Here is a 13,120-nt window from a genome sequence, read left to right as displayed (position 1 = left end):
AGTTGATCACCTTCATCTGCCTGCTCTGTCACCACGGCACCAAAAGAATTTAAATCACCGGTCTTTATTTCCTGATGAAAAGTATTTATTCCTTGCACTGAACAACCTCTCACCTTTTATCTAAATACTGCTGGATATGAGTACAAGTCCTACATAATTCTGCAACTGAAATCAAAGCAATATTGCAAAGCCCGAAGCACAAGTGCTATTGAACAGGTGGGATGTGTGTGCCCAGCCCTGGAACCTGCTGCAATGATTATTTACATTGATTATTCACATTTGCATCACAACATTCTTGATTTTATGCTTTTTCTCCATCTTTTCTCTTCCTTTGAGGAATTCCAGCATCCTTTAAACTTGTCTATGGAGGCTGGTGTCACCGATGACATCAATGAGCCATTAGGAACAGAGGAGATAGCTTACACAGGCAGTGCTTTGACAAATTTCGATTTTCTGTTCAGCCCACACAAGCAGCACGCATTGCACAGAAGGGCACAGTGCTGGCCATGGTGGGCTGCAGGTTTATTAACTACGGGAGAACTCACCACTTCTGCTCAAAGTCCTACTTCAGACAGCTATGCTTTTTCCAAAAAGAAATAAATCCGTGTTAGCACAAAGGCCATGGCAGATAAATTCCAGAAGGACAGAAGCCCAAAAGCTGTGAACGTCCTGCAGCCACTGGCAGGGACGGAGCAGGCTGGATCACACCTGCTCTCTCCTAGGGGCTCGCCCGCCATTTTGTGCTCTGTAAGCCACCATCTTGTTTCCATTTCGACCCATCTCTTAACAGAAAAACTCTGGATATAAGTACTTACGAAACTGTACTTAGGATATTATGTATCCTAAGTACAATTTCACTCTCATACAAATATCTCACTTTAACATTAAAATCCACATAAAGTTGGGAGGATTTTGCCCCAACCTAAATAACACTTCAGATACTTTACTCAGACAAGTGGAAGGTTTAAATTTTATTTTTTCCATGACTGCTTTTTGGCTAGTTTGTTTGGACAGGTTTCTTTATTAGTAGTTTTATGCCGGGTTTTTGTATTTCTTGATATTTTCTTAGAAGGAAGGGTGGGGAAAAGAAAGTCTACTGAAAAGACATGAAGGCAATAAATTCAGTCACAGTCAAGTCACAGCACACAAGATCAGTGCTGGCCATCAGCAGTTGCAGCCACACGCTACCTTTCACTTTGGCTGGGCCCTGCAGACTGCCCCAGTCTGGAGCTGCCTTGGGGCAGCTGGCTCCAGCACGCGACAAAACGGCAATTTTAGGGATCCCTTACACGACTGCAAAGGTTTGAGCCCGCCTCTGCTGGCATTAACTTGCTCTGCTCCCTAATTACTGAAAAGGGGACAGAGAGCACACGTGAAGGCGGCGGCACTATAAACCCACTCTGTGGTGCTGCAGCCCTGGTTCGGGGTGCGGGTTCCTCCCTGCTCTACGTGGAGCCACCACGCAGCCGACCACGCCACACCTCCCGGCAAGGAGACGGCAAGTTTTCCTGTGGCCGCTGCTTGCATCACTGTTCCCGTCTTTTATTTTCATTGAAATTTGTTTTTAACAAAGGAGAAGGGGTGAAAGGGTGGCTGAGGCTGGGGCTAAGCTCTGGGAGGTTGGGCCTTGTCACAGGCACAAGGTGTGACCATAGAGAGGGTGCTCAGCCCCACTGGGCCTCCGCTCCCCTTTCCTCCACGAACACAACTTAGAGCTGAGAGTTTTGTCTGTGGCCACCTTAATCTGGATGTCAACCTTTATTTGTGAGTCACCGCTTGAACCGGTGTCACTGTGGTTTTACCTCGGCCATGGCGGCAAGCAGAAGCCACAGAAATCAGAGGAACAGAACAGGTTTCTTCCTCCCCAAAATCAGCCTGCACAGCCAAACAGCAGCAGCTACGGCCTGCCCTTTGTTGTGCCCAGCCATTACAGGCCTCATGGGGAAGCCAGAGCTTTCCTGGGACAGTCAGAGGCTCAACTATGAGATGCTCATGTCAGGGACAGGGAGTCCCACAGCCACGCCTGCAGGGACAGGCACCTGGGGGCTTCCCTGGGGCCTGGGGACCCCCGGGAGGGCAGGCTGGGCTGGCAGCAGGTCCTGTGGCTGTGCCTGGGAAGGGTTCCCAGCTCTCGATGTGGAGAACTGAGGCAGAACCACCCTTGGCCCATAATATCAGCCAGAGTAATTCACTTCAGTTGATTTTTCAGTTAAAGCTTCAGTTTCTTAATATTTCGGCTGTCACTCCTTGAAACCTAGTTTGACTCAGGTGGCCAGTTTGCATTAACGCTCACTTTGTGGATGCTATTATTTAAGCAGCCGTAACAGGGGAAAAAAGCCCACAAAGAGGTACAAAGTGTTCGACGTGATTACTTTCACAATACATAGCACAGTAGAATAACTCCCATTTCATTAGCAAGAAAATAGGCTTTCTGAGACACACCAGACGGTCACAGTTGATGAAGCCAGGGACCAGACCCCAGCGCTGTGCTGGTTCACCTGGGGGCACGCAGGCGCACACCCCACACCTTGATGCTCGGCCCCAGCAGGACATGGGCACAGTGGAGCCCCGCTGCCATCCGGCACATCCTGCAGCCTGGGAACATGGCAGGGAACCAGCATGGTTTCGTAGGGAAAGCTGAGATTTCACAGAGCAACCAGAGATATTTTATCAGCTTCACTGCTCTAAAGTACTAAACCTTCATATCAATGTCCACAGCACAGGATTTCTACATCTAAACCATCAACTTTTGTGTTTTTTTTTTTTTCCCATTCTGCCCCCATTATTCCCCAGCACTGGGGGCCCCACTGCATGCCCCCGGAGCAGAGCAGATGAGGGACCCGGGCACAAGAGCCAGGGCAAGGACAGCACAGCAATGGCTGAGGGGTGACATCGCAGCATGGCACTTCTGTGCACCCCAAATATTTGCCTTTTGCCCGCTTGTCTCAGATGCTCTCCAAGGATGCTGATTTAATTGCTAGGTCACGAGTGCTGCAGGCACAGAGATTTTGGTTCTTTGTGCTCAGAGAAACTTCTGACAGGCTTCAGCATCCATTTCCCCAAGAGCGAGAGCATCTATTTATGGGGCTACCGTTACCTGCGCTCCATTCGCAGCCGCAGTGCTTATTTAACACTTTATCACTCCCAGGAAAGAAGTTAACCTTATCAAAGGAAGACGCTTCTGAACCAAATGTTGATTTCTAGATGCAATCAAGCTTTACAAGCGAGCAGCAGCCCTCAGCAATTCAGATGGCATGTGCGTGCTCCCTTATCCTATTACACAGGCTTCGAGGACCGGTTTAATTCTTCTCGTAACACAAAAACTCCCTGGTATGCTCACTAAACCTCCAGGAACCACGGCTGTGTGAGGACTGGCCAGGAGGCATCCCTACACGGGGCTGCGGTGAGGAGTTGCAGTTGGATGGGGCCACGCCATTGCCCACAGCCCGAGCTCAGGCACCCTGAACCAGAGAGCCCAAGTGCCGAACACAGATGCCATGCTTAGAGGATTTTGTGGGATTTTGTTTATGACAGACCGCTCTCAGACAAACTAAGGGAAGTCTCAGTGACGGCTATGTGTTAGCTGCAACGTACAAGTCAAGATTCACAGCTCTCTCTCTAGAGAAATGCTCCGGCACCAGGCCCGCCTCCCAAGCCACTTGCACAACGATCACGTATTTTCCCTGACCTGTCTGGGGGTATTTGCAAGCAAGATCTCTGTGATGTTCCCAAATCTTTGGGTTCTTCTCTGCCTTTCAGATGCACACCTCAGTGCTGTCCAACCCGGCCTCTGCTCTGTCCCAGCCTTCACACGAAGCCACACACTCCCAAACCCACACACCAGGCCGAGCCCCATCCACCCACCCGGGATCTGATCCTGCGAAACACAGAGCAGCTTCAATTCCAGTCAAGTCCAAGGGAGTGGAGGATGCTTAAAACTTTATGGATGGAGGGCTGCAAATTCACCAGTTTCCAGCTGTTTGGCATGGCAGCAGCACACAGGATGTTAGCCATCATTACACTTTAAATAGCCGAGTATTTTCCAGGCACATCTTGAGGTGCAGGTCGGCTTGCAGGTCATGGGGCTTCACAGGGTATGGGGAACACACACCAGAGATCATGTCCTGGTGCATCCACCTCACCTCACGGATGGAAGGGAAATGCTGGTGCCTCAATGCCCATCCTCGCCCACAATCCATCCCCTGCAGGAGCCCCAAAGCCACGAGCTCGCCGGCACCTTTCCCTTGGCACTGTCACTCTCAGATTGCAGAGGGGATGAGCCCGGCGGCTCCCTCGTCTCTCCCTGCTGCCCAGCCCCGTCAGCCATCGGTGGCCCCTGGCCAGCATTTTCTTCCCCTGTTAAATAGCAGCATTATACATCTGTGCTTTCATGGGCCAGCAGGCCAGGGAATAAGACAAGAGGGCTTACTGACATGGCTTATTTAGCTAGTTCAGAGCCTAAATTTGCACAAGTTCTCTAGCTGCTTTTCTCCAAAGTCAGTTACAGGGCTTGGCAGGGAACATGTTTTTTGCTGGCAAAGTCAGCCTTTTTGTGCAAAGGAGGGAGGAGTGGGGAAACCCAGGCTGCTGTGCTCAATAGGTCAGGGGAAAAGAAAAAATAAAAAAAAAAAAAAGGAAGAAGGATGAGACAAATGAAACAGAATTACAAAGGAAAATTGAGAAAGAAATGCAAAGAAATATAGGAACAGGAAAAGATGTGGAGATGATTAAGGAGAACAAAACAAACAACAAAATAAGGTAGCACTAGCAGGTTTATGCAAAGAAGATCTAATTATGGGTGGCTAAATCCTCCAGGACATTAATATTCCATCCTAATGTGTCTAGTTTCCTCCTTTCCAGACATGGCAGGGAGGAAATGAGAATCACTTAGATACACTGTTTAATGAGCAAATGATGGACGATCACCAAATACAGCCTGCCTGATAAGTATCCATTAGCTTCAACCCGCACCGTAAATCTGCACGCAGCTAACAGGCCTGGGTCTTCAACCACCACAGCGAAACTTCATGTAACTGCGAGCACATAACAGGATCACTCGAAATAAAAGCCTCCTCTCTGTAACAGGAGGCAGGCTGCAGGACATCCATAATGGCTAATCACTGCCCTTCCCGCGGCCCACACACCTGACTCACTGGCCGCAGCATGTTTATTCCCAGTGCTCATATTTAGTTTTTGTTTCTAATTCGCAGACTCCACTGGAGACATACATTTCCCATCAAAATCTATTATGTAAATAAATACGAGTGTACGGTGTAATAAAACGCAGGCAACGTTTCAGTTTACTCTCAGGATCAACATCTTAAACGTGCAATATATTAAGCTCGTAGTTCTTAGAAGTGAACAGGCAGATACCTTGTCTGGGTGCTTTTAGAGATTTGGGAGCAGTTCTCACCCCCCGACCATCACTGCCCTTGGCTCTGACGCAGATGGATGGGAGCACCCAGGGGTGCCCTGACAGCCCCAGGGAAGCACCCAGGGGTGCCCTGGCAGCCCCAGCTGGGGCAGGGGGCCGCGGGCGGGCGGCTGGCGAGGCCGCAGGGAGGCGAGAGCCGGCTGCCTGCGGGCGCGCTCCTCTCTCATTACGTGCATTTCTAAGGCAACTGTCACCATAGTGTCTGCGCCTTCTTTCAAAAATAGATCTACTATGAGTAAACAGACGTTTTAAAGCTCAAGTGAAACAAAACAGGTGAATCTGACGTCCCCCACGTCGCTCATAAAACATGTATTTTACTTCAGCAACCAACAGTTTAAATGTTCTCGTTCCATCTGGAATGCTGTTGGAGGACAAAACCGTTTACGTGTTGAAATTGGGGGAACCCATTTGAGAAAGCAGAGAAAGGAGGAACTGGCACACCTACAGCTCCACGCCAGGACTAGTGCCAGGGGGTGATGCTGCAGCCTGAGGAGCGATCCCCTACTCTGCCAGCAGGCCAGCAGCAGGCCCACGTTCCCGGAGGACAGCGGGATGAGACGTGTGACAGACCAGAGGTGGGTCAGCAAGCGCGGACGCCAAGCTGCTGCTCCAGCATGCGCGGCTCCGACGCCTCCCTTCACGGCGTGGGTGCAGCAGCGGTGCTAGTGAAGGAGCACGGGCAGAGCCCTGGCTCTCGCCAAGGCGCACGAAGAACACGGGGCATACATCAGGAGGCAGCAGAGCCAAGAGCTGTGCCTGGCTTTTTGGTTGATTTGTTAACCAAATGCAAAGAAGTGGCTGCAAAGAAGTGGCGTCTCTGAACCAAACCAGAGCACCACAAAGTTCAAATAAATTGGGCTTTGCACCGAGGGGGGCAGAGTCTCACCAGACCAATCTGTTGCATGTTTGGCTTCTCCAGTAGAGAGAGGAAAAAAAAAAAAAAGAAAGAAAACAGGAAAGAGCACTGTTGTTACATTCAGGCTATAAAGTCTCCCTACAAACAGGGCACCTAATAAAATAATTTACATGTGCTTGCCCTATCTTGAGGCAGCTAATGAGGATGCTGAGGGTTCACGTCTAACAGACTGACGACACAAAGCAAGAAGGCTTTGAAATTAATTTACATGCGCTTTTATATCGAAATAGGAACTAACCCTGGGAAGAACAGAAGCAGACAACTAGGACCTGCAGACGGGCAGTGTGGCTGTAACTCCTTACGCCTCATCCTGCCCTAGTGGCAAGAGACCGTGCCACCCGAAACACCTACCAGGACCACAGGCTGCTCCCCATTGCCGCCGACTGCCATCACCCCGTCCTGCAGGGTTTCTGCTTCATCAAAGCTTAGTGCAGCTCTGTACTCAGAAGCTGCCTCCTCCTTTCCTCCAGCACCGAGCTGCTGCCAGGATGCAAATTCTCCCCCAAAACCGCTCCTGCCTCGTTGCCAATTTTCCCAGTGTGTTTCACTGGGATGGGCAGGAGCAGGCGCAGGGCCTCCCATCGCAGCAGCACCCCAGCACCCAGCCCCTCGCAGCTTCCTCTCACCAAGCTTTTGGACTCATGCTCAAGTTCAACATCACAACAATTCCCACCGCACATGTGATAAAAAGATCAGAACTACCAAAACAGCAGCGACTGCCTCAGGGGCATGGACGACATGGCAAGCCGCACAGCCCTGCTCTTACAGACGTCAGCCTCTTCCTCCACCCTCCTCAGAAAGAGGTTTGGGGTCAGGATGCCCGCACCCCTCACGCCTGCTGCCCCACCGACACACCCCATCCAGCACCAGGGCTGCTCAGCAGAGCTGGAAAGAGTCTCCAGCTGGATCTCCTCACCTCAGCCTAAAGAAATGCACTGCTTTTTGCTGCTAATCCTTCCAACTCAGACTTTTTATTTTAAATTGGTCAGCTCTGTTTCCAGAGCAGGTAGCACAGGAAAAGGAAGAGAGGAGGCCTTTCCTGACCAGCCACGTTAATTAGAGCCGTGAGGGCTTGGAAAAACCCATCTGGTGAGTGGTGTTATTTCCCCTTACCCCTCCTCTTTGGTGCTGGTCCCAGTCCGAACGAAACAAGTTTCCCAAAGCACAGCCACGCCGGGCTGCCGCTGTGCCTGCTCCACACCCGATGATAGGATAGGGGGCAGCTGTTGTGGGGGAGCAGACGTTTTTGGGGGCTGTTGGCAGGGGTCTGTGGCTCTAGCAAACAGCTCCCTGTGGCTCTTTGTGCATGCAGGCGTGTGCACGCCTCTGTGCGCGGGTATGGCAACACTCCCCAGGCGCTCTCATTTTAATGCTGCTTTCTCCCCAGATGAAAATATACATATTCTTATTAAGAAAAAAAAATGTGTGAAGTATAAATTTGCATCTATGATCATTTCTGTTTCATAAATTGTATTTTAATAATAAAACAATGCGCTCTTCTGAACTGCCTGATAAACGCTCATAGGAAGGTCAGCCTCTCGTACACAAGCCTCAATATTTTGACGAAGGAACGCACAACTGGTATAAATTAAATACCACAGGGTAAAATACAGATAAAAGGGTAGATAAAAGCAGGTCCGAGAGCTCACACGTGGGGAATCCAGCACCTCCTCCTGCGCCGTGAGAAGAGCGTCTGGGATTCCACAGAAGGACCCATGCACAGGGCAGCGCTGCTGGGGTGTCACCGCCCCGGCCGGGAGAAGCCCCCCACTGGAGATTTGTCTCCTTGAAAGACAAGACTTGTGGCCGCATTACAGCGAAAGAAATTACAGTGAGGGAGAGAACGTTTTATATATCACATATATCCCTTCGTAGCGTCAAATTTAATTTGAAGAAAAACCAACGCAGACGCCATAAAGTGGAAACTAATATTTTTTATGACCCCTTAACAACCTGTCCTTAGTGCTAACATACCATAAATAAATTTCAACGTCTTGTTATACACGTAGTTTATTTTAAACAAGACTAAAAGGGGAACACAGTTCTTATTGAAAACTGGCGCACACACAAAGAAAGGGGAAAGCTGGCTTTGAAAAACTTTATCCCAAAACCTACTCTTTTCTATCCATGTTAATCTCACAACCTTTCCATCAAAGTGAAACATGGAAAGAGTTTCCAAATATTTTATAATTCTGAATGGATTTCCCCCGTGTAACAGTAATAATATTTTTACAGCTAAAAGATCCACTGATTTAATAAGTGTGATTTGTGTATTTAGAAAATTCATTAGAGCAGACATTTCCCGACATTTTCAGATTTATTTATTTATTTAGCCTAATTTGGGTACACTACTTCAAAAGAACGCTTAGAGCTTCCCAGTTCCTTAGTCACTCACTAATAACATCTAATAATTAATAAAGACATGTAAATTCTTAACTCCCAGAACTATTCCAAACTTACTATCAGTACGCTTCGTGTCATGTCTCACTTATGGATATCTGCATTACTTTGTTTCATAAAACGCTGAAGGGACACGTACTTATCTTGCTCTCCACCACGAGCGAATACTCAGGCACGCTGCAACCGCACCGGCATGGAGCCGAAGCCGTGCAAGGCTCGCGCATCCCAGCCTGCGGAGCCTCACGGGCAGCTGTGCAGGCTCACAGCCTGGGGAAGTGCCGGCTGTGCCCCTCGTGCAAATGCACGCGTATGGAAACGCAGGCAGGGGATGCACGCCTGTTCAGTCCTTGCGCAAAAATGTGGGTGCTACTCGTGGGTTGGGATAAAGGCAGTTTCGTAGGGAAAGCAAACGCTGTGTGTGCAAGTGGAGCACAAGGAGGAATTCATGCATTGCTTCCCACCGCAGGCAGATGTTCCACCACGTCCAGGAGAGCGGGGCGCCACCACACACAACGGGTATGCCATCGCTCCCAACGTCCCCGCTCCTCCTTCCTCTCCCCCTGCTTTTATCACGAGCACACTACATAGCACAGGATAGCCCCGCAGCATCCCTCAGCACCCCAGCCTGCTCGCTGGTGGGCAGGGCGCAGAGCAGAAAGGGCTCAGCTCCGGGCAAGCACGCTCAGCAGCAGCTACAACATCAGCCTGCTATCAGCAGTTTTCATCACAAATCGAAAGCAGAGCACCACAGGAGCTACTAGGAAGTAAATTAACCCCGTCCCAGCCAAAAGCAGGGTGGGCGAGTACATCTGGACAGGAAAGGCCCAGCTGAAAAGTATAAAAGCCCCAGACAGCAGCTCTGAAAGTGTCTGTGGAAACAAAGAGGGCACCAAGGGCAGCAGCAAACACCCTCATTTTCCTCCTTACAGGCCCTTCTGCACCTGCCTCCAGGGTTATTAAAATCCCTCTTCTATGGATGGGGACCACGGGGAATAACATCAGCTCAATCCATCTTTACTCGGAGGCAAATTATTTTGTGTCTACTCCTCTCTGACAAGTGCTCTTGTCAGTGCTTTGTGTTCTGTAACGTTTCTGTGTCATATTTATTTGCTTGTTTTGATTTCTGGTCCTCTGTCGGAAGGAAGGCTGCCAAGAACGTAAGTCCTGTCTCCGAGCAGTCCTGCTGAGCCTGGGAAATGGGGCGTGGGCATTTCCAGACGCAGCAGAAGCCAGTACGTTGACAGAAGCGTCCCTAAAGAAACACAGCTTGCATCAAGTTTTGCATTTAAAGTTCGGTGGACTACACGAACAGGACTTGAAAGAAGACAGAGAATAGTCCCACTGTCCTAAATAAGGGGTAGCACAATAGCTATTATGAAACAACACCCGAGTAAGCTTCCCACATCAGGAACACATGCAGGTGCAAGGTTATTCATACACGGACAAACTGCAGTCTGGTGGTAATTTTGCTGCGTGCAAGACAAGTCCCCCTAGATTTCAGCTGTTTCTATTACAGCCTCCCATAATCTGCAAGTCTCTTCCTCAAATCCAAACTGAAAAAAAAAAATGCACAAAAGCTCCTTACCTTTCAATACAAATAGCTTTCTTCCAATCTATAAGAAAATGTTCTGATAATTAATTTACACTTGAGGCAAACAGGGTTACTTAGCCGAACTAATGCCTTTTCCCAGGAAAGTTTCAACCATAGCCAAGGGGTCAGTGAAGCAGAGTTCCTCTACAAATTTTTATGACATCTGAATATATTTCCCATCCACACTTGTATTCTTCCCTGTTAATGAGATTTCTCTGTTATCTTGATTTTCTGCTAGAGTTACACAATCTTATGGAAACCCTGCAGTAATAAAGCCATATTTGCGCTCAGTCCATGCTAATTCGTGCTCCTCAACATAGGCATGCTTTGGCCACGCATACGTCAGCACAAAAACAACTCCAAGTCACACTGACAAATGAGCTCTTTAAATAATAATACTGTAGAACAGGGATCGACTACCTACATCCCTTCTGCATGCATTATGGACATCACGGTGTTCTGGGAAGCCATCACTTTGTATTAGTGCTGACTGGTTTCAGGGATGGGCTGTTAAGGTGAGCGTCAGTCAAGTGGATATAAAACTTGCCATTGATCAGAAAGCTGACCCTGTAATCGATAACGGTGCAGACATCCTTCCCCCTCCATCACACCAGCTATTTGTCTAAAAAATGTGACTTATTTTAAGACAAGGCTTTGTGATAGTCTACTTGGGATGTGGCAGATGAAAACTTTTATTGTAGTTAAATTAAGTAATCACCCGAATTTGACTGCGCTCAGGAAGCCTTGTGCTGGCCACCACCCCGCACCACCAGCCCTGCCGGGGGCTTCCCAGTGCTGGCACCAGGCGGTGAGCACCCTGCCTGGCCTTACTCATCCCTGGGGCTTGGGGGGGACACAACCGAGCACCCCACAGACTAGTAAAATTGTGTCTTAGTCAAGATTCAGGGCAACGAGGCAGGGGACACTGTACTAAAGGCTGGACATTTCTGTTCGTCTTTCCCCGGAGTGCAGGACACTTGGAAAAGCTGACATTTGCTCTAGTTCCTTAGACCTTGTGGGGGGAGGAGTAGGGGGGGAGTCTCCCACTATTTTGAATGAATGCCTGTACATTAGTATTTTTAAGAATAAAAAAATATATTGTCTAAATGAGTTATTCTTTTTCATATCTGTGGTTACGCGATAGATACTGCTCAAGACTACAAATCAGTCTCCTAAAACACCACACCTCCACCCACTAAGCTGAACCCAGATACTGCTTTATGAAGTCTTGTTTTAGGCTAGTGGCACGAGTGGGAATGTGGAGCAAAGGCTTCAGCCCTAACCAGAGGCATCACTTACCTACCTGGATGCGACCAGAGCACAAAACCAGCAGCAGGGTAAGCGTTGCACAGCCCAAATGCTAACAGGGCACCCAGCCCTCTGAAAGGACAGAGTGTAAGGGAGCATCTGGGAGCAGCTGCAGGAGGAAAGAAGTCCCCAGTTGTTTCCCCCCACTTTACCTTTCCTTCCCAACTCCTTGTGTCCCCCACCACAGCCAGCCCTGCAGATGGGCGCATGAACAAATGGCTCAAATTGGCTACAGACCACCCATGGAAGATACTTTTGCCAAAAATACTTGGTTTTATTCCTCAAACACCAGGCACATGCAGAGAAACCAGCCTGCCATATTCTCAAGTCTGCAGCTTCAGTGATACCATTTACAAACCCCTTCGCTTCAGCAGCAGTGAAACGTCACCAAAGCATCACCTTCCACATGCCCCATGTCCACACCACAGAATCATAGAATATCCCGAGTTGGAAGGGACCTATAAGGATCATCAACTCCAACACCACTTGAAGCTGGCTGTGGGTGGTGTTTCTCGAGTGCTGTGACACCTCCAGGAACTTGATTAGCTGCAGATTTTCCCCCGATGGCATACATGCTGACATAGCTGGGTTTGTAATATTGCATTACTCAAAGACAGGTAATTAACTTTATTTAAACTGGAAACAACACCAATTAATATTCCTTGATCTCTGTTACTGTTGTACTGTCATCAAACCACCAGTTATAAGTTAGCAGCCAGTGGAAAACAAACAACCGAACTTCTGGCAGCCAGAACCATTTTCAAAATCAAAATAAGAGCTTTTAATAACTCCAAAATAGCGTGATATGTTTTGAACAACAGCTTTTCATTTCAGTAAGCTTATATTATAGTACGTGTCTCCTTGAACTAAGAGATCATTTGTTTAAATTGCTTGATTATACATAATGATCCTTCTCTTATAAAAGAAGATTCAACATTGCCACTGGGGGAGAGGGTGGAAGAATGCAGAGAATTTTACAAGAAAGAAAAACAGCTTACAACTCTTGCAGTAATAAAACATTAAGAAAATTTTCATTTGACTGTTGAACAAAAAAGCTAGAAACATCTCATTCTACCACAAATATTAACACTAACTCACCATTCACAGGGAATAATGTACAGTTTTGATCAAGCTACAGAATCCACATGCTCACAAAATATTTAATTTTAAATATATAGCGTGGAATTACTCCAACAATTTTGCCATCACCTCCTGCCACTCTACATTTCCTAAACCTTGGAGCCTAATTCACACATGAAGTCAGAGTATTTTAGTTTTAACCTAATAGCGATTGGACATAATTTATTTCAAATCTGCCAAAAAGGGTACAGTTTCAAAGCAGTCTTTTACACTTTTATGGTCTGAAATGAGAACAAAAATTTTAATTTCATAAAATTCGAGAGTGAAAAAAATGAAGTCATTTACCAGCAAGTCAGATAACAGTTTACACATACATCACAAAAGTCTGCTG

The 13,120-nt window shown here is 48.0% G+C and overlaps 1 protein-coding gene across 3 annotated transcripts in view; it reads right to left on the bottom strand.

Annotated features, from left to right (window-relative positions):
• ZNF423 (zinc finger protein 423) overlaps positions 1–13,120 on the bottom strand; it is a 214,844-nt gene that overhangs the window by 181,737 nt on the left and 19,987 nt on the right. The gene's annotated exons all lie outside the window — the stretch shown is intronic.

This window comes from Anser cygnoides, chromosome 12 (genome assembly GCF_040182565.1).
Source record: "Anser cygnoides isolate HZ-2024a breed goose chromosome 12, Taihu_goose_T2T_genome, whole genome shotgun sequence".
NCBI classification, from domain to species: domain Eukaryota; kingdom Metazoa; phylum Chordata; class Aves; order Anseriformes; family Anatidae; genus Anser; species Anser cygnoides.
Note: the sequence above shows the minus strand (reverse complement) of the source record. Positions and strands in the feature narration are given on the sequence as shown.